This window comes from Mustela nigripes, chromosome 3 (genome assembly GCF_022355385.1).
Source record: "Mustela nigripes isolate SB6536 chromosome 3, MUSNIG.SB6536, whole genome shotgun sequence".
NCBI lineage: Eukaryota > Metazoa > Chordata > Mammalia > Carnivora > Mustelidae > Mustela > Mustela nigripes.
Genome location: NC_081559.1, coordinates 87493107 through 87512183, shown reverse-complemented (window position 1 = coordinate 87512183; position 19077 = coordinate 87493107). Strand labels below are relative to the sequence as shown.

The window sequence follows — 19077 nt, the reverse complement described above, 5'->3', positions numbered from 1 at the left end:
CTTGTAGGCCACTAAATTTAAGGTTTCTCAGTTTTTATAAGTAAGCTCAAATTTTTGAAACCGTTACTGAAATAAAACATTTAAAGTGCAGTCTAATTCATATTGTCAATGTTAAAAATACAATAGAAAGTTATTAGCAAAATGATTTTATTTGGGAATAGCAGAAAAGTTGCAATTTGGGACAAGCAATTTGTGGCAAACCATAGCCAAGTCTGACGAAAAAGGGAAGGTGAACTTTTCTTTAGATTTTAGGAGGAAATTGAGAAGTGTTCTTTTGAACAGAAGTTCATTGGAGAAGAGTTGGAGGTTATGGGTCCTTGTCATTGGCTGCAAGCAGTTATTAGTGAGTTGTGGCAGGGAGAGATCTTCCTTGTTTTTTTAAAAGCAGAAGATGAAAGTCTTATGTGAAAAGTGTTCTCTCTTGTGAGGATAAGATCTTCCTTTCTCCTGCTGGTCATGCAGGCTATAAGAGGTACACATGTGAGTGTTCCCAACTCTACTTTATTTATTTTTTAAAAGATTTTATTTATTTATTGGAGATATACAGAGAAAGAGAGCTAGAGAGCAGAAGTAGGGGAGAAGGAGAGTCGGGAACAGGGAGCCTGACATGGGGCTGGCGCCCAGGACCCTGGGTTCATGACCTGAGCCGAAGGTAGATGCTTAACTGACTGCCCCACAAAGGCACCCCTAACTCCACTTTAAATGAAGTCTCCTAATTCATTTTCACAAATATCTGTACTTAATACAAAGACAATCTTAAAAGTAGTCTGAGAACCAGCATTGACTTCTCAAATATATTTTGCTGTTGTTTTATCACAATGCAGTACAAATTTCACACTATTCTCAATAGGACCAGTTTGCTGGAACACAATTATGACTAATATAACTAACTCTACCAATGTCCTTTCCTTGCAAAATTTTGTAAATTTAATCTTTGGAAATTTTTTGTTTTCTTTCACTAGTTTGCAGTTTAATAATAAAACCAATGGAAAGTAAGATTCAAAGTAAATAAGGCCTTTTAGAATATATTGATAGACTATCAATATCAGAAAGCATAAGAACTAATATAACTAATATTTTTAAGGCCTTTTATGTGAAAACATGGGGATTCTTTTAAGAAATAATTATTCAGTGCTGTGTAGGTTTTGAAGGAGTTCAGTGAAGAAAAACAACATATGAAAATTCCACTACTGGAGTTTCTCAAGCTCTATTATAAGAAAGAGATCTATTTTGACTGTATAACCTAAGGATCCCAAGACTTCCAGGCTTCTAGAATCATACACTGCAACCAGAGCACAGGGGTGCAAAAGCACATGGCTGTGGGTTCCCAAACAGACCAGGTTCCAGCCACTCATCACTGACAAAATCCAAAAGTGGAGAGACAAGTGGTGGTTTAACAGAAATTTAGTTCAGTGAGGCCAACACTAGGAAAACAGCAAACTAATGTCCTAGGCTATCTCCAAAGTGCTGACCGTACCCCTAGGTTTATATAAGAAAAATATGGGACAAAACCAGTGGGTATGTGTAGGTGGGCAGAAAAGGTCAAGTGAAACATTGTCTTGGGGTCACTTGTATTAGGTCTTGCTGGCTTCAGGGAAGTTGTAATGCTTGTGAGGTAGTTTCTATCCCCACCACAAGATGGTTTTCCCAGCATGTCTTTTGCTTGAGTTGAAAAATAAGCTGGAGGGGCACCTGGGTGGCTCAGTGGGTTAAGCCTCTGCCTTTGGCTCGGGTCATGATCTCAGGGTCCTGGGATCGAGCCCTGCATTGGGCCCTCTGCTCAGCAGGGAGCTTGCTTCCTCCTCTCTCTTTCTGCCTCCCTCTCTGCCTACTTATGATCTCTGTCTGTCAAATAAGTAAATAAAATATTTTAAAAAAAGAAAAAGAAAAAGAAGCTGTAAAGAACTTAATTGGTTAGAAAGTACAGACTAACGTCAAAATGGAGGCGGTTGAAGAAAAGACTAGGTCCTCTTTCAACTCTTTAATATTTTTACAATTTACCAGGTTGCCTATTCGGTGGAAAGATAAGCAACCTTACAGCTATTTCTAAGGAATCCAAAATGGAAGAATGGGAGGATAGGTGAGTACATGAATCTCATATTCTCTTAGTTTCAGTATCTCTTTTGAAATTCCTGCTCCTACTGAATTATTGATCTAGTTTACCATTTTGTCACCAATTATCCTCTCTTCATATTTGGTTGTCTTTATCTTTAAGTCCTTGAAGCATTTTTAATACATTCAAGTAGACAAAAAGTTTTAGCAAAGGACTGAAAGTAACAAGGCATGATTATAACAACACAGGACAGAAAATAGCTTATTACATCCATTCAGCTTAATGTCCTTCAGTCATCTGGTATTGGAATTTATTACTGGAAATAATTCACTTTGGACTACACTATTGTTGGAACTTACTCTTTGTTTTTTGGGGGTTTTGTTTTTTGTTTTTGTTTTTTTAAAACTTTATTTATTTGCAGGAGAGAATGAGAGAGCAGAAACAGGGGAAGTGGCAGGCAGAAGGTAAAACAGCCTTCCTGCCCAGCAGGGAGCCCGACGGGGGTGGTGGGGGAGACTTGATCCCAGGATCCTGGGATCATGACCTGAGCCGAATGAAGGCAGATGTTTAACTGACTGAACCACCCAGGTGTCCCAGAATTTAATCTTTATTTAACTTAACTTCATGTCTTTTTTTTATCTTGACCCTTCTCCATTATCTCATTTGTGTTACTTCTAAAATCCTTCACTCCAGTTGCCCTGTTTTTCAAAATCCAAATATTACATCACACCAAGCTAAAATATTACCTGTATTCATAATCTAGATCGTTATCATAAATAACCATTATGGGGATGCCTGGGTGGTTCATTTGGTTAAGTGTCTGACCCTTGGTTTTATACTTCAGGTCATGATCTCCTCAGGGCATGAGGAGATTGAGCCCTGGGCCAGGCTCTGCACTTGGCAAGGAGTCTGCTTGAGATTCTCTCTCCCTCTCCCTCTGCCCCTCCTGCTCATGCTCTCTCTCTCAAATAAATAGATCTTTAAAATAAATAAATGCCCATTATAGTGCATTCCCTCTTTAAAAAACATAACAATCAAACATTTCCAGTGGTGTTCTAATTACTTCCTTAGAACATACAATCAGCAACATTCTTTCTTTAAACATATATATGTATTTATATACATTTATTTATTTATTTATTTATTTATTACAAGTGCCCTTATTCTTTAAATCTTCATAACCATGTTATCATAGAAGTATCATTATCCCATTTTAAAAGTGAGGATATTATATGGACACCTGGGTTTTCTCAGTCAGTTAAGCATCTGCCTTTGGCTCAGGTCCTGGGATGATGTCCCACATGGGCTACTTGCTCAGCAAGGAGCTTGCTTCTCCCTCTGCCTGCTTCTTCCTCTGCTTGTGCTCTCTCTCTCTCTCAAATAAATAAATAAAATATTTAAAAAGTGAGTTTATTAGTATAAACTAAGGACCCAAGGCCATACAATCATTAAACTGCAGAATATGACATTTGTATCATGTTTGTTTGATTGCAGAGCCTCTGACCTTGACTGCATAGTATTCGTTTTTATTTATTGTGTAAAATTTAGACATATCTCTATATAGTTATAGTTATAGCCCATTTAACATTAATACATCAAGTATTTTCAGGGAGGATAATTAGCTTTGTGAGAAATGTGCAAAAGTTGGTATTTTTTTGAATGTTAATCCTCTTTTTAAAAATGAAACCTGCTTTGATTTTATGTAAAACATTAGTAGCAAATATCTCCTAAAACTTTGATCTGACAATATAATCCTAATTATGCCCAAGAAAACCTAGAATGTTTAAAGGCAGTAAAAATTGGAATCTTACGTGGCAGCTTGAAAAAGTTCAAAACTAATCAACACACAAAAAAGGAAAAAAAAAAAGATTTCTCTGCCCAAACCCTGACTCAGCTTCCCCTTATTATTGGCTTGGACACCCTGCAGATTAAACTGCTATTTGTGCAATTTACTGAGCCTGGGGTGAACTCAAACTCCTCTACTTCACACAATTTTGCTTTCAAGTTATCTTGTCAGGGAAGCTGACAGTCTCAATGATGTTGCTTTATAGACTCCTTGGCAAAAATAGGATGTTGAAAATCTACCCATCAAAAACTAAACCCATAAAAGTTTGCTCTCCTTGGGTCAAAGAATATTAAATGCATTTGATCTCATATTGTTTGAGATACATCTGTGCGTGTAAACTCTACAGAGACAGTAAATTAGACGCAGTAAGAAATTGGGGGCCAAAAAAAAAAAAAAAAGAAAAAAAGAAATTTGGGGGCAGCAGTTATTCCAGCACAGACCAGAGATTTATGCAAAAGAATTAATAAATAAAATTAAAAAATAGGCTAACACAAAATATTCCTCCCAGACCTATCAGTTACATCTTTCGTTCTACTTCACTTATTTAACAACCTTGTTAAATTGGTCTGTTTGACTTAGACATTATTACGAAAATGAAGAAAAATAAATACTGCTCCCTAGGTTATATACACATTGCTGGCAAATTTCATAATATTATTGATTTTCAGAAAGTAGTAATTGCAAATCTATATGTGTATGTGGGTGGGCGTGTAGGAACTATAACATTTCATCCCAGTTGAAAGGCAATTACTATTAACCACCCTATATCGGTTGTTCTTACCTATTTTTCATCTAATGATGTCCAACTTCTGTTTGGTGGAATCTCATTCTTTACATATTTTAAATTATTAATTGCAATTCATGTCTAGTGCTGTGTTATTCATGCGCATTGTTGAAAGTTGATTACGGCATTGTGATAGGAGATACAATTAGTACTGTAACATCAATACCACCAGCTTCCATTCTGTTTTTTCACAAGTGAATTAAAACAGTGTTTAATTATGATATTTCTCAGTATTCATTTTCTGGTTTAATAAGGATTCCTGATAACTGCACTGATTATGTGTGCATGATAAATGTTTAATAGCAGAAAATGAACTTAGTTACAAGCACATATTTTACAATAGGAAACAAATGCATATTTTTCTTTTTACTTTTGTACCCCCTTTGTATTATTTATGTAGGGGAACTAAAAATGTGTAAAATGCCTTGGTAATATGTTCTTTTTATATTAAGAGAAAGAAGAGATGAGAATACATCCACTTAGGTACATGGTTATTCATAGTGTGCAGATTGTTGCTATTATTTTCAAATGGAGAGAAATTCCTCTAGCTTTTTACAAAACTTTTAAGTGTAACAGTTGGTGTGTCAGGAGAGGGTCATGGATATGCAGAGTTAAGATAGTGAACTCTAGCCAGGTTTTCTCTAAAAACATGAAAGAGCCCTGGTGATTATTAAGTTAACAGCAGGCCTTTTCCAGTAGTCTTTTGCCAAAAGTAGTTGAAAGGTGTGTGAACAGCAATTAATCACCCTGCTACTTATTTGCCCTGAACAGAATTTAATTAAATACAGTTCACACCTCTACTCCTACTTTTATCATGTCTTCAGAAGCTCCAAATGACTCAATTGGGCATCATGCCAAAGAGGAAAATTAGGCTGGGAGGAAAAAAGCAAATGGACCTTTGTTATTAAAAATGAGACAAATAATCAGTAGAAAGAAGAGTGGGCCAAGTAACTACATTAATATTTTAACACTGGGTAAGCTTAAATCCTTTAAATGACATCTTTTTGTAGAAATACAGTGGTGGAATATCCCTCCAAATATTAATATTTTCTTTATAATAAATTTTTAAAGACATTATACAGCTCTTAATATTTTAATATTGTGAAAAATAGCAGCTAAGGTCACCTTACGAAGGTGGTGAAAGATACTTACTGGGTAAAAGTTGGATTTTGATACTATTTGAGAGGAAGATACCATAATAGTTCTTAACCAGCGTCTCTCCTACAAATATATTATTAAAATTGTTAATCTTGTTTCTAGTTAAGTGTATATTGAGATAATGACAGTGATCTTGAATTAATGACGTTTTCCCCCAGTGAATTAGGTAAATACTTACTAATATACAAATTTGAAGAAATTAAAAGATTTTTTTAAAAAATTGACAAATTTTCCCAAACATACATAAGTCTACTATTTTCAGATTCAGTGGTTATAAAAGAGGTTTTAAAGATAATACACATTTGTGTTATCATGTTATCCATTGCCACTATAAATTACCTGTCTTGCCAACCTCTTTTTTATGGAAAAAAGTCTAAGCTGTGTTCTAGGTATTTTAAATACATTTGGTCTAAATATATTCATTGTCTTCAGAATTATTTCATTTATTTAATTTAGTAGGTATTAATTCAGCAAAAAATACTGTCTTCAATGCTGTGTTGGCTACTAGAGGGGATTCAAAGAAAGTACATGGCTTTGCTCTTAACAGAAAGTCCATAAAACAAGTGCATAGAACATAAAGCACATGGATGAGAAGGGGGATTCAGAAAAGAAGTTTAATATGGTATAGATTTTTCAGAGAAGAGGAGGCGACAGGGACCATCAGAACTCATTGATGAAAACAGTCATAGACTCTGCAGTTTACCATTTGTGAATAGAATCAGGGTTAATCATTTGCAGCCCATGTGTCTTTGGGAAATCCTTGGAGTTCTGCAATACATGAGTATGATAGAATGTAAACCAAACAGTTCATCCATTTCTGCCCAGCCATCCTTTTATCATCCCACCTGCACAGACCTCTCTTTATTGGACAAGAAGCAGGTATTTTGATCTTGGACTATTTTTTTAGTTTTCCATCTCATTCAGCCCAGCCATGTATATATATATATATCCCTGCTCACTTTGCTGCAATAGCTGAACACAACCATCTGTATATACCTGTGCCTTCTCAGTGGGACATGTGAAGCAGGCCACCCTTTCTCTTATTGGTCTACACATCAGTTCCACCATACCACTTCCAAAGGTTTTATGTGTGTATTTGAGTTTCTTTAGACACCATTTCCTATAATGTAATGCCATATAATTTATCCAAATTTTCAATAAACTTGTGTCATAAATATGACTTTCTATGCCCATTGAAACATAGCTAAGACATTCAGCTATCTGATCTCCTGGCTGTATTGTTGGATTCCATATTCTCCCTCTTTAATCTCCCCCTGTGAGATTTGCCACCCATCTTTGAACAGTTGAGAGCAGTTATCCACATGATAGATTTGAGTTTTAGTCTGAAATAATTCCCCGATATCTATTTGTATGTGAGATGGGAAAGACAGAACGATGTGATGGGGAGAGGACTATGGAAAAAAAAAGGGGGGGAGAGCTTTAATATAAAATACAGTAAATTCTGTTGACACCCTTGGTCACCAAGATAGGGTCTATTCCAATCTCTCTTATCATTCTGAATTGTGAAATATCACATGACTATTGCATTTTTTTTCAATTCTTTATTGTATAATTCTTCAACCAAATGTGTGTTTGCACACATACACATAAATGCACTCGCCTAAAGAAAAATACCAATTCTCTGAAATACTGCAGTCTAAACTCTGCAGAAGAACACATTTTTTTTTTTTGTCTTTTAGTTTGCTAGGCATTTATCCTTCACAGAGAAGTTATTATTTTTATGTAAAACATTTACACATTAGTTCTCTTTGATCTTCTCTTCTAATTATTTATTTATATTTAAGCTAGGGATGGGTGAGATCTTTCCTTCCATTTACAAGAATATATAATTATATTTCAATACTTTTTCTGATTAAGGTCCTAAATTTAAGACTTTTTTCTGAAAATTTTTCCTTATGAGCTTTTGAATGAAGTTTTTTCTGGTTATTCTGGAAAAGACGACCATGATGTAATCGCATATTGGGTATCCATTTGTTCCTCACTTTCTCTCTTGTTAAAATAAGCCCTGTTTCCTTTATAGTTACCATGTGGAAATCTGCAGGTGATACATCTTGATTGTTTACCCACTCCCCGACCTTTTATTTTAGTTAGAGCCAGTTCTGACCAGTTAAATCAAAACAAAAGTCTATGGTAATTATTTCTGGGAACTTGATTTCCCAGAAAATGGAACATATATACTTGATGCCCTTCAAGTTCTGGTGTATCCAATCAACAAAATGATTTTCAGAAAAACCTGTTGATTACCCTGCAGTGAGAGAGAATACTTCTTTCAGAGACTCTTAGCAGAAGAGTCTCTGAAAGTCTCAGAAGGGGAGGTTAGAGGAGGAAATTTTTCGAGTTTTACAGTCTGAAATGTCAGGGCATACAACATTATAGTTGCGGATTGATGAACACCAAGAGGGAGAATTTTTTTTTTTTTTAAGATTTTATTTATTATTTATTTGACAGAGAGAGAGAGAAATCACAAGTAGGCAGAGAGAGAGGCGGAAGCAGGCTCCCTGCCAAGCAGAGAGCCCGCTGTAGGGGCTCGATCCCAGGACACTGAGACTGTGACCTGAGCCGAAATCAGAGGCTTAACACACTGAGCCACCCAGACGCCCCAAGAGGTGAGAGTCTTGAAGTAAGCCTTGATAAGCAAGAGTCTGTCTCCATACGTTATCTTATCCAGGAACAAGTATTTGCTGAAACAAATAGTTAACTGATTTTTGCCTAGTCTCAGTATTATTTAGCAGAGAAATGGGAATATTTGTTTCATCTTAGAATTGAATTAGCACAAATAAAGCATATTTATTCTCAGAATTGTTCAGTATAAGGATAGGAATGAATGTTGACTGAGTGCCCTCTACCTTTGTGATGTAATACTGGTAATTACATCAGAATGAAGCAATACACAAGGGAAGGGCCACTAGAATCTTAGAGACAACTGCCCAAAATGTACCACTGAGCCAATGACCACTCCATCTCTATCTCTGGAGTTTTTAGCATGTGGGAAGGAGAAACCCTAACCTATTTAAGCCACTAATTAGGGTTTTCTATGACTCATAATTGAATATGTTCCTAATATTACATGCAAAACCAAGCATATGACTTTTCTCAATATTGGGAATGTTGTTTATTGTTATTTTAAGTGACCTTTTAAAAACAACTGTTTTTTTGTTTTTTGTTTTTTTTTTTTTTTTGCCACATCTTAAGTATTTCCATGACAGAATATGCGGAAAGGCTAAAAAATCTCAAATACAATCTCTCCTTCATTACCTCTTCCTGAGGTAATCACACCAGTATGAGTTTAATGCTTCTGTGTAGGAAAAAAATGGATGCGTTAAATTGGTAAATTTTAGGAGTGCTGAAATAAATTCTGAAAGATGGGGTTTGTTTTAAGGTTAAGGTTCATTTACATGCTACCTATAGTTCTGCTCTCACATTCCTACATTTGGTCAGTCAAATGGGATGTTTATTTTATGTTAAATATGCATTGGGTTGTTTAGCTGTTTTCCAAGAACTATAGGGAATAATAAATTATTATGTTAAAGAATAAAATTTTCCAAGGAAGAAACCATTCTTTTTTTTTTCTAGTTGAGTCCCCATAAACTAGCAGGGAGATTAGTGCATTGTAGTATTTTAACAAATACATGTTTGTTGGTTGAGTGAATAAATGAATGAGAAAAAGGAAGACCAAGTCTCATATTTATCCCCTACCTGTACTTGTCTCCAGACTGAAGGAATTGTTATAATGGGTCATTAGTGGACCTTCACTGATGCAGAGCTAATCCACCATGGTGGTACAGTTGGATTAGAAGGTGTTTGGTTAGAAGGTGTTTCCCCATGTAAGTAAATGTTCTCCTTCTTCTTTGGAAAGCCCCGCCCTGTGGGAGACATGTGTTATCAGTCTCAAGCCCAGGGCTAGCTGCCTAGACGCATGAAGGTTCTATGCTCAGAAGGAGACCATGTGCTTGGCTTTAATGCTTTATGGCCATTGTCTTGATATTCTTAAAAGATCATCTTTGAATTTGGGTTTTGCAAATGAAGTCTAGTTGGACAATGTAGCACATGGTAAGGGACTTGAGGTGTAGTTTTGCACCCTACTGTCTCTGTACTTTGATTGTACAAGTTCTTGGTCAGCTGCTCCCTAACTCCTTAGAGAGAAGAGCCAAGGCTTCCCTGGAGAAAAAATTCTGTCTGGGGATAGCAATCTCATCCTGTGCTCCATAGTTCCCAGACTGTCCTTCAGGATGGCCTACCCTGCAGATTTCTGACTTGCCTTGCCAGTTCCCATAATCTTGTAATATATTTCTCTTAATATATATAGCTCCTCCTAATTCTCTTTCTCTGCTTGAACTCTAACTGACACAGCACATTAAACTCTACAGTATAAGTGCTATGGCCAGAATCAGGTCAGTGAAAAGGAAAATTCAGCTAAAGAATTCATTTTAGAGCAGTACTAATCATGAGCATTTATCATTTGTTTTAAAAATTAAAAATGCTTCTTAACTTTGAAAAAAATAAAACCCTAATTGTTTATTGGCTTTGTTTTTTCTACCAAGTGAATCTATGCTTTAATTTCTTTTTTTTTAAAAGATTTTATTTATGTATTTGACAGACAGAGATCACAAGTAGGCAGAGAGGCAAACAGAGAGAGAGAGGAGAAAGCAGGCTCCCCACTGAGCAGAGAGCCCGATGCGGGGCTCGATGCCAGGACCCTGCGATCATGACCTGAGCCGAAGACAGAGGCTCAACCCACTGAGCCACCCAGGCGCCCCTATGCTTTAATTTCTTAAGTTAAATTGCATGCATCGGGGTGAGAAAATTGTGGAAATTCTCACTTACCAGAGGCCTCTGAACTTACCAGTCACAATATTTTTTATTATCTCTACCTCCAGAAAAAGTGTGCTTTAAAAATATTATATCTTAGAATAGATTACTCTGTGTGTGTGTGTGTGTGTGTGTGTGTGTGTGTGTAATTTCTAACTTTGTAAATCAGAAGTCTTGCATATTGGAAGTCAAGATGTAAAATGTCATCTATCTAAATTACCTAATATTAAGAAAAACAGTGAGTTAAGAAAAATGATAAGCATATGTTGGAAAAAGTTTTAAGTTCAAGAAATAATTTCTGGTAATAAGTAAGGATTAACCAAATGTACAGAGAAGAAAAGACAGGTGGCTTGACATATCACAAGAGAAAAATCCTACCTTAGGCAGATGCTGAAATTTGGAACTGGATGTCGTAGCTTCTGGTATTAATATCACAGTCACACAGACTTGAGTAAATAAAACCATCAGATAAGCCTCTCCAAGATCACACAATCAAGAACAATCTTGAATTTCTGTAGTCAGTGGTAGTCATCTAAAAAAACATTGAAATCTAGAAACTCTTTCACCTACAAGAGCAGTCATTCATTTTTGAATATCTGGAGGCAGCCTGATTTCTCCGTCTCCACCCATTTCCATCTCCCTTCTCTTAAAGTCAAAAAGGTTAGAGGGAACAGATGGAGATAATGAAAAAGAAATGTCAACATTTGTTTTCACTTCTTTTGGCAAGTGCCTCATAATAAACATATCTTTTAGCTAGAAGAGTTAATACATTTTAATTATGACTATAGACTTGGAACTTAGTCCACAAATTCATATGCTTTTAAGGAAACTTGCTGGTAAACTGAATTAATGTAACAGGTAAGACACCTGACTAATGGCAAGTGGAACTTGGAATTTATGGCTGGGTATGTACCTAATTCTATTTATTCTGCTTAGGATTCATTGTACTTCCTGAGTGTGAAGAGTCATGTAAATCAAAATTTCTGAAAAAATTTAATTTACTATCATTTCAAATATGGCCTATCTCTAATCTTATTCTCTACTTCTAGAATGCTGATTAGAAATATGTGAGACATCTTCATTTTATCTTAGGGTTTTTTTTTTTTTAATCTTTTTTACTTCACCTTTTATGTTTTTATCTCTTTCCTTTTTTTTTTTTAAGAGTTTATTTATTTATTTGACAGAGACAGACACAGCAAGAGAGGGAACATAAGCAGGGGGAGTGGGAGACAGAGAGGGAGAAGCAGGCTCCCTGCTGAGAAGAGAGCCTGATGTGGGGCTCGATCCCAGGACTCTGGCATCATGACCTGAGCCAAAGGCAGACACTTAGCCAACTGAGCCACTCAGGTGCTCCTATCTCTTTCGTTCTGAGTGATGTTTTTTGCTTCATTTCTTTAATGCTTCCTTTCATTTCCTTAATTCTCCCTTTAGCTTTGTCTTATTTGCAGTTTAATTAGGCATTTGATTTTCACATTTTAAGAAATATGTTTGCTTGTGAGAGATCCTTAATTGTGTTCTTTTGATACTTTTCTGATACTTTGTAGTACTATAGTTCTCTTACTTTTCTGACCTGCCATTTCTCTTCAAACTCTCTCTATATATATATTTAGATATATATATGAGACTTATTACTTATACTTATTACTTATATCCACCACAATGATTTCTCTCACTCAGTCTTACTCAACTTCACAGGCTTCCTTATTGTTTTCACAATTACCATTTTAGGGCCTTTGCACTTTTGATTCCCTCTACCTGGAACATTCTTCCTCCATTTGACTTGCTCCATTTGACTTGCTTCCTTATTCTTGTCATGTTCAAGTATCCCTTTCTCAGTGAAGCCTTCCCTTATCTTCAGTGTAAATTGAAATCACATTTCAATTTTACTTGACTCTTTATCTGTATTCGTTACTTTCTTTTAATTAAGAGCATGTTTCACCTTGAAACAGTTAATTTTTCTTTATGTATCTCTCACAATTAGAACATAAATTCCATGAAGACAATGATAAGGCTAGTAATGGTGATGTTGGTTCATTTTTGTATTCCCAGTAACCAGAGAAACACCTGACATAGTTGGTCTTCCATAAATGTTAAGTGAAGTAAATATTTGTTGCTGAATGAATATCCTTCCCTTTTATTTCTTGTTTAATCCTTTAAAAATAATTTATAATCTAGTCTGATAATTATATGAAATTTTTGAAAGTCTAACACTGAATTTATGTTTTAGGCAAATTATATTTGGTAGATTATATCTGTGTATTGTGGGAGTTTTGGCGGTCTTGTGATTGATTTTTCAATTATAATTAAATTCAAGAAACTATATTTACTGGGGTTGATGTGTTTTCTCTACCTGAATCTTTCAAGCCCTTAGTTAAAGACCTCTTCAAGAGGGATTTTTCTATTGATCTAAAAGTGTCATCCACCTTTGATCACTTGTTATCTAATTTCTTAGCTTGCTAGGAAATTTTACTGGAGTTTAAATTCCAAGCCCAGACTCAGGGAAGTTATATGGCTGTGGTTTAAAATTCTTAGGTCAGTTTGTTGTTGTTCTTGTTGTTGTTTTTTCCTGAGGTTTTGACAGAAACAGAGAAGTATTCTATCTCTGTCACGTGATCTTTGCGAGTGGAAAGAATGACCTACTCCATGCTTTGACTGATGGTCAAGGGCCATCTTTTGGTAAGGGTCATTTTTTATGTGTCCTGCATGTTCAAGGCTTTATCTTTTATCTATATGTGGTTAAGATTTTATAGATACTCTATTCAGCATTTAATTGATTTTTGTAGAGAAATTTTAATCAGGTAGTCAACCATACTGTCAGAAATAGCTGTCTGAAAATTCCACCTCTATTAGGTTCCTGGGGATGCCACAATAAAGTGCCACAGATTGAGTAGCTTAAGACATCAGAAATATATCTTCTCATTGCTCTGCAGGATAAAAGTCTGAAATCAGTGTGTTGGTAGGGCCATGATCCCTCCAAATTCTCTAGTGGGATGATCCATCCTTGCCTTTTTCAGCTTCTGCTAGCTCCATGAGTTTTTTGACTTCTGACTGTTTAATTCCAATCTTGTCTCCATCATCACACAGTCTTCTTCTTCCTTCTCTATCTCTTCACATAACATTCTTTTTATAAGGAAAGCAGTCATATTGTACCAGGGGTCCACCCCATTCCAGTAAAACCTCATCTTAACTAATTACCTCCTTAACAACCCTATTTCCACATAAGATCACATTCTGAGGTAATGAGGGTTAGGATTTCAGCAAATCTTTTTGGGGAACACATTGAAACCCATAACACCATCTAAAGAAAGCAACTGATACTCAGTTCCCACCTATTTTTACATCAATATATGTGCCCATTATTGTCATACTTTCTGTTTTACATTTGAAATATTCTGATTTTAAATGTTGACTACCAAAACTTAAAATACATATATTTTAAATATATATATTTACATATAATTATATAAATATATATATTTAAAATATATATACATATTATACATAATATGTATGTATATATATATATATATATATATATATATATATATATATATATATACTGCCACAGCCAATAGTTTCTTGGCCAGTTGAAACATAACTGCTGACTAGATTTGGTTTGTTGGTTACTGATTCTCAATCTCTGCAATAATGTAAAGCATAATCTTACCCAGTGGTTACTATCAATTAAGCTCAATTTTTTTTTTAAGATTTTATTTTTATTTGACAGAGAGAGAGAAAGAGAGAGATTACAAGTAGGCAGAGAGGCAGGCAAAAAGAGGGGGAAGCAGGCTCCCTGCTGAGCAGAAAGCCCAATGTGGGGCTTGATCCCAGGACCCTGAAATCATGACCTGAGCCAAAGGCAGAAGCTTAACCCACTGAGCCACCCAGGCGCCCCTAGAATATTTTTAATATATGAAAGGACCTCAAGTAATCCAGAAGGTGCCAGAGAGACAACATATGTGTCACAAGGTCTGAAATTAAAATATATGCTTCTTTACTCATAAAATATTTCCTTGAGCCATGATTTAGAATTTATTCATAATTATTTATACATATATCTAAGAAATTGGCCAGGTTTTCCTGCTCAGAGTAGACTTAAATTAGATTCAGTTTCTGAGAAACTGGAAGGTTGTTGGTAGAGGAAAGTATGAAGATAAAAATGAGAAGTGACACCCCTGATAGGAAAAGACAGAAAAAAGATTTTCCAGAGCAGATATAAGAATTCTAAAAATCATAGCAGCTTGGCATCATTTAGTGCAGTTTGGAAGACTGGAAGGCATCTCTAGTATAAATTGCTGCAGTAACTCATGTTCTAAACATCAACCTTAAACATTAAAGGAGGTTGTAGTTATAATTCATTTAAATTAGCAAGACCAGAAAAAAAGGAATATATTACTGTGTTTAAAAAGATTTCCAACATTCAGGGGAAATAGTCACTATGCACCATGATAGCTGAACCAGTTGCTAAAAATAGCAAAATTCTTCCATATTGGTTTTTGTGTAGCTGAGCTACCCTGTTGTCCTTTCCACAGGTGAAGCCAGACTGCACCACAACTCAGCAACTAACTATAGGAATGATGGCTGGCAGAACTGGTGGCTGAAGTACCTACTGGTCCAGAACTTTGGAAAGTCTCTCTTCTGGTTCCCATACTATTGCTAAATATGTAGTATATTATTTCTGCTGATGCAGATATTTACTAAATATTTGGAATTACTGAAGTTTGGAATTGTACTTATGATTAAAAATTGACAACTCTAGTGTTTTTAAATTTTTTTTAATTTTTTAATAAACTTTATAATGTATTATTAGCCCCAGGGGTACAGGTCTGCGAATCGCCAGGTTTACACACTTCACAGCACTCACCATAACACATACCCTCCCCAATGTCCATCTATTGTTTTACCTACATAAAGAATGAAGCATCCAAAAGATAAAAATACCTTAGTAGCCTTAGAAATTATATTTCAGTTGTAAATTAATAAATTAACTTTCTGATTTTTATATATCCTCTGAGTTTAGTTATTTTGATCAAGTCTTGAGTATTTCTTAGTAACATGAGAATTAAAATGATTGGACAAATAAGTTTTTGGAAGCTGAGATAAATTCACCAAGTTAGTAAGGTCCCATGGGGACCTTGGAAGTTTGCCATCATGTCACCCTATGAAACCTTCTGTGATATCACACAGGTCTCTTCCTTTTGGAAATTTCTGTTGGAAACTTAACATGATGAGTTTGTATATAGCAATTTTCTAAAGTAGTCTGTCTTTAAGCAGTATCTAAACTAAATTAAGTGATTAAAAATTTGTTGTCATATCATATGATCTTCCTGATATGAGGAAGTGGATATGCAACGTGGGGGGTTTGAGGGGTAGGAAAAGAATAAATGAAACAATATGGGATTGGGAGGGAGAAAAACCATAAGAGACTCTTAATCTCACAAAACAAACTGAGGGTTGCTGGGGGGAGGGGGGTCGAGAGAAGGTGGTGGGGTTTTGGACATAGGGGGATGGTATGTGCTATAGTGAGTGCTGTGAAGTGTGTAAACCTGGCGATTCACAGACCTGTACCCCTGGGGCTAATAATACATTATATGTTTATAAAAAAAATTAAAAATTAAAAAAAATTGGTTGTCAAATACTCATGAACAAATATTGACTTCTTAGAAATTCATACAAAACCTCAAAATATACCAGAAATTATCTTCGTATGCTATTAATGATTTGGACAAGAGAGATTAATATATATGCACTTATAAATATTAATATATAATAAGTACATGCATCTTATATTAATATATAATGATACAACTACATGCTCATCAATATAAATATATAATAGATTTATTTAACCTATAAATCAGAAAAGTCTTTAATTTATGGTTCTTCAGGTAATAGACAAATATGTAAAGTTTCAGTGTGTAGAAGTGAGCATTAGATTGAAATAATACGGGGGTTTTATTTTTCTCTCTTCCACTTATTCATTTGAACATCCAACAAGACACTATCCCTTTGGAGCTCTGTCCTTTCATCTGTAAAATAAAATCTTTCTGCTTGTAACTATAATCCATTTCATCTCTAACATTTTTTAATCCTGTGAGACCATATAGTCTCTATTTCTCATTTCACAGATGAACAAGCTAAAACTGAGAGATAAAATGACTTGCTTAGGATCACGCTGCTCGTTGGTGTCAAAACTGGGGGTGAAGGGGTGGGGGGGAAGAAGGTTTCCTGATTCTGTTAAATAACAAAATTCAGCCAAGTAAATTTGAAGATCCAATTGGCTTTATTAAATGATGCATGAATGGGCAGTATCCCATTTAGCAAGCAGAGGCAGACCAGAGTTGTAGGAAATAGAAAGATAAGACCAGGAAGGTGTGGGCAAGGAAGTTATTAGCAAAAGAAAAGCATTGTTTCAGGCAAGACCCCTTTCTAGGGAGTAAAAGCAAGTGGCCCTATCATAGAGATTACATCTTTCTTTGGGGGATGGAGAGGGCCAAGACTACTTGGCACTGATTAAAATATTCCTGACTGACCAGTTAAGACTGCCTTTCTGGGAGAAGTTGAAATTGCATGAAACTACAGTTAGATTATGGATTAAGTACCTTAATTTGTATATTGGAAATTTTTGGAAATTCTGTATAAGTGACACCATTTGGGGCCTCTTTGTTTTGTTTTTTACCAATTAGTGCAGTCCACTGTTTTTAGTAGAGCTGATACTACCACAAACTATATGTATAGATAGTTGTAATCCTTGGAACAATACTTTTCAATATCAGCAAAGAAACAAAAAAATAAATCTGGTGATTAGAGGAAGAGTGTAATTTTCTTACTCGAGTGTGTCCTCACCTTAAGGAATATATTTCTAGAGTTAAGTCAAAGAACTAATTATGCATTATTGCACCTTATATAAGAGCATTATACAAGTCAGTTAGAACTGACAATAAAACAACTTCCAAGCAAATCATCTGAATTGCTTTTATTTCTCTTTTAAAAGCACTGAAACGAAATCACATTCCAATTCAAATGTTCTGAAAATCGCCACAGCCAATCACATTTTCCCCACCATATTATTAGTCTCTTCCTAGGTTGTAACTAAGGAACATTTTTGTTTGTTTCACTTCCTTTTTTTTTTTTTTTAAGATTTTATTTATTCATTTGTTAGAGAGCACAAGCAGGCAGAGTGGCAGGCAGAGGCAGAGGGAGAAGAGCTCCCCACTGAGCAAGGAGTCCATTGCAGCACTGGATTCCAGAACCCTGTGATCATGACCCAAGCCAAAGGCAGCCACTTAACTGACTGAGCCATCCAGGCGTCCCTGTTCATTTCTTTAATTCCTGAGAGGTCGCTGAAATTGCAAATGTCATTATTTTTCAGGTAAGAGAATAAGGAAACGCACCTTTAAAATGTCCTAAAGAACTAGAACTTCAGTTTTTAATTAGAAGGACATGGCTTATTTAAAAGAATTAACAATGCTAAAACAAAAGAGTTTACATAAAGTATGCTGTTCTCAACAGAAAAATTAAAAATGCAAAAAAAAAACCCCACAAAACTTCAGCCTTTCCACTCTTTTTGAGGTATAATTTTTTAATTTCATTACTAGCTGACCTGTCGCTGTTTCAATAAAGATCTCTATCAGATTGCCTTGCCTTTATCTCGGACTTATTCAGTAAATCTTTGTCTCCATCTCTCTGAATCTTCCTCAGTTCTCTAGCATAATGAAGGCAAAGAAGGGAATTCAATTTTGATGATTCCTTTACTCTAAACCTACAGAACAAACGTCGTAAACTTGTTCCTTCTTTAGTATAGCCGTGACATGAGTAGGACTAATTGATAGGTATGTTTTACTGTCTGAAAACAGAAGCATATTTTATTTATTTCAAGAATGGTCGTCATCAAAATTTGGAGTCCATCAGTATCGGCTCCATTACATGTTAGTTTTCCTTTAAAAAGAATTCCTGTTAACAAGCAGATTTTTTTTCTTTTTTATGTTTTTATTTCTCTAGTGTGGCAGAATATATGTAGTATATCTTGTTTAAGCAAACACAGTCTCTTAATTTCAAATTAATCAATTTGGAATTAAACTCCATAATTGCGCTGAGGAATGTTCAAAGTGTTTGGGTGATTTGGGGGAGTTTGGTGAAGGGAGGGGGCAGTGAAAGGAAAAAGTTGTATATTCAAGGGTATTTCACACTTTATGAGTACCCATTGTTATATCATAGTGTTCTGTTTCCTTGGATATTCGTTCTGTGAACTTTTTTCTTCTTTATGTAGATGTGTAACTAGGGATACAAGAAACCATGGCAACACTGTTTTACTGAAGGAAAATAAGTTGAAAGTAGTAATCCCTTGTTCTCTAAGATAAACCAGTCTGCGATAGGGTGTAAGTTGGGCCTTTCCCTCAGTATCCC

General features: G+C 35.3%; 1 long non-coding RNA gene across 1 annotated transcript; it reads left to right on the top strand.

Moving 5' to 3' along the window:
• The first annotated feature begins 393 nt into the window (after window positions 1-393).
• Window positions 394-15363, top strand: LOC132013048 (uncharacterized). The gene is made up of 3 exons (XR_009402859.1): window positions 394-480; window positions 2005-2080; window positions 15204-15363. It is a non-coding gene; the product is annotated as an uncharacterized LOC132013048 (long non-coding RNA).
• The last annotated feature ends 3714 nt before the right edge of the window (window positions 15364-19077 follow it).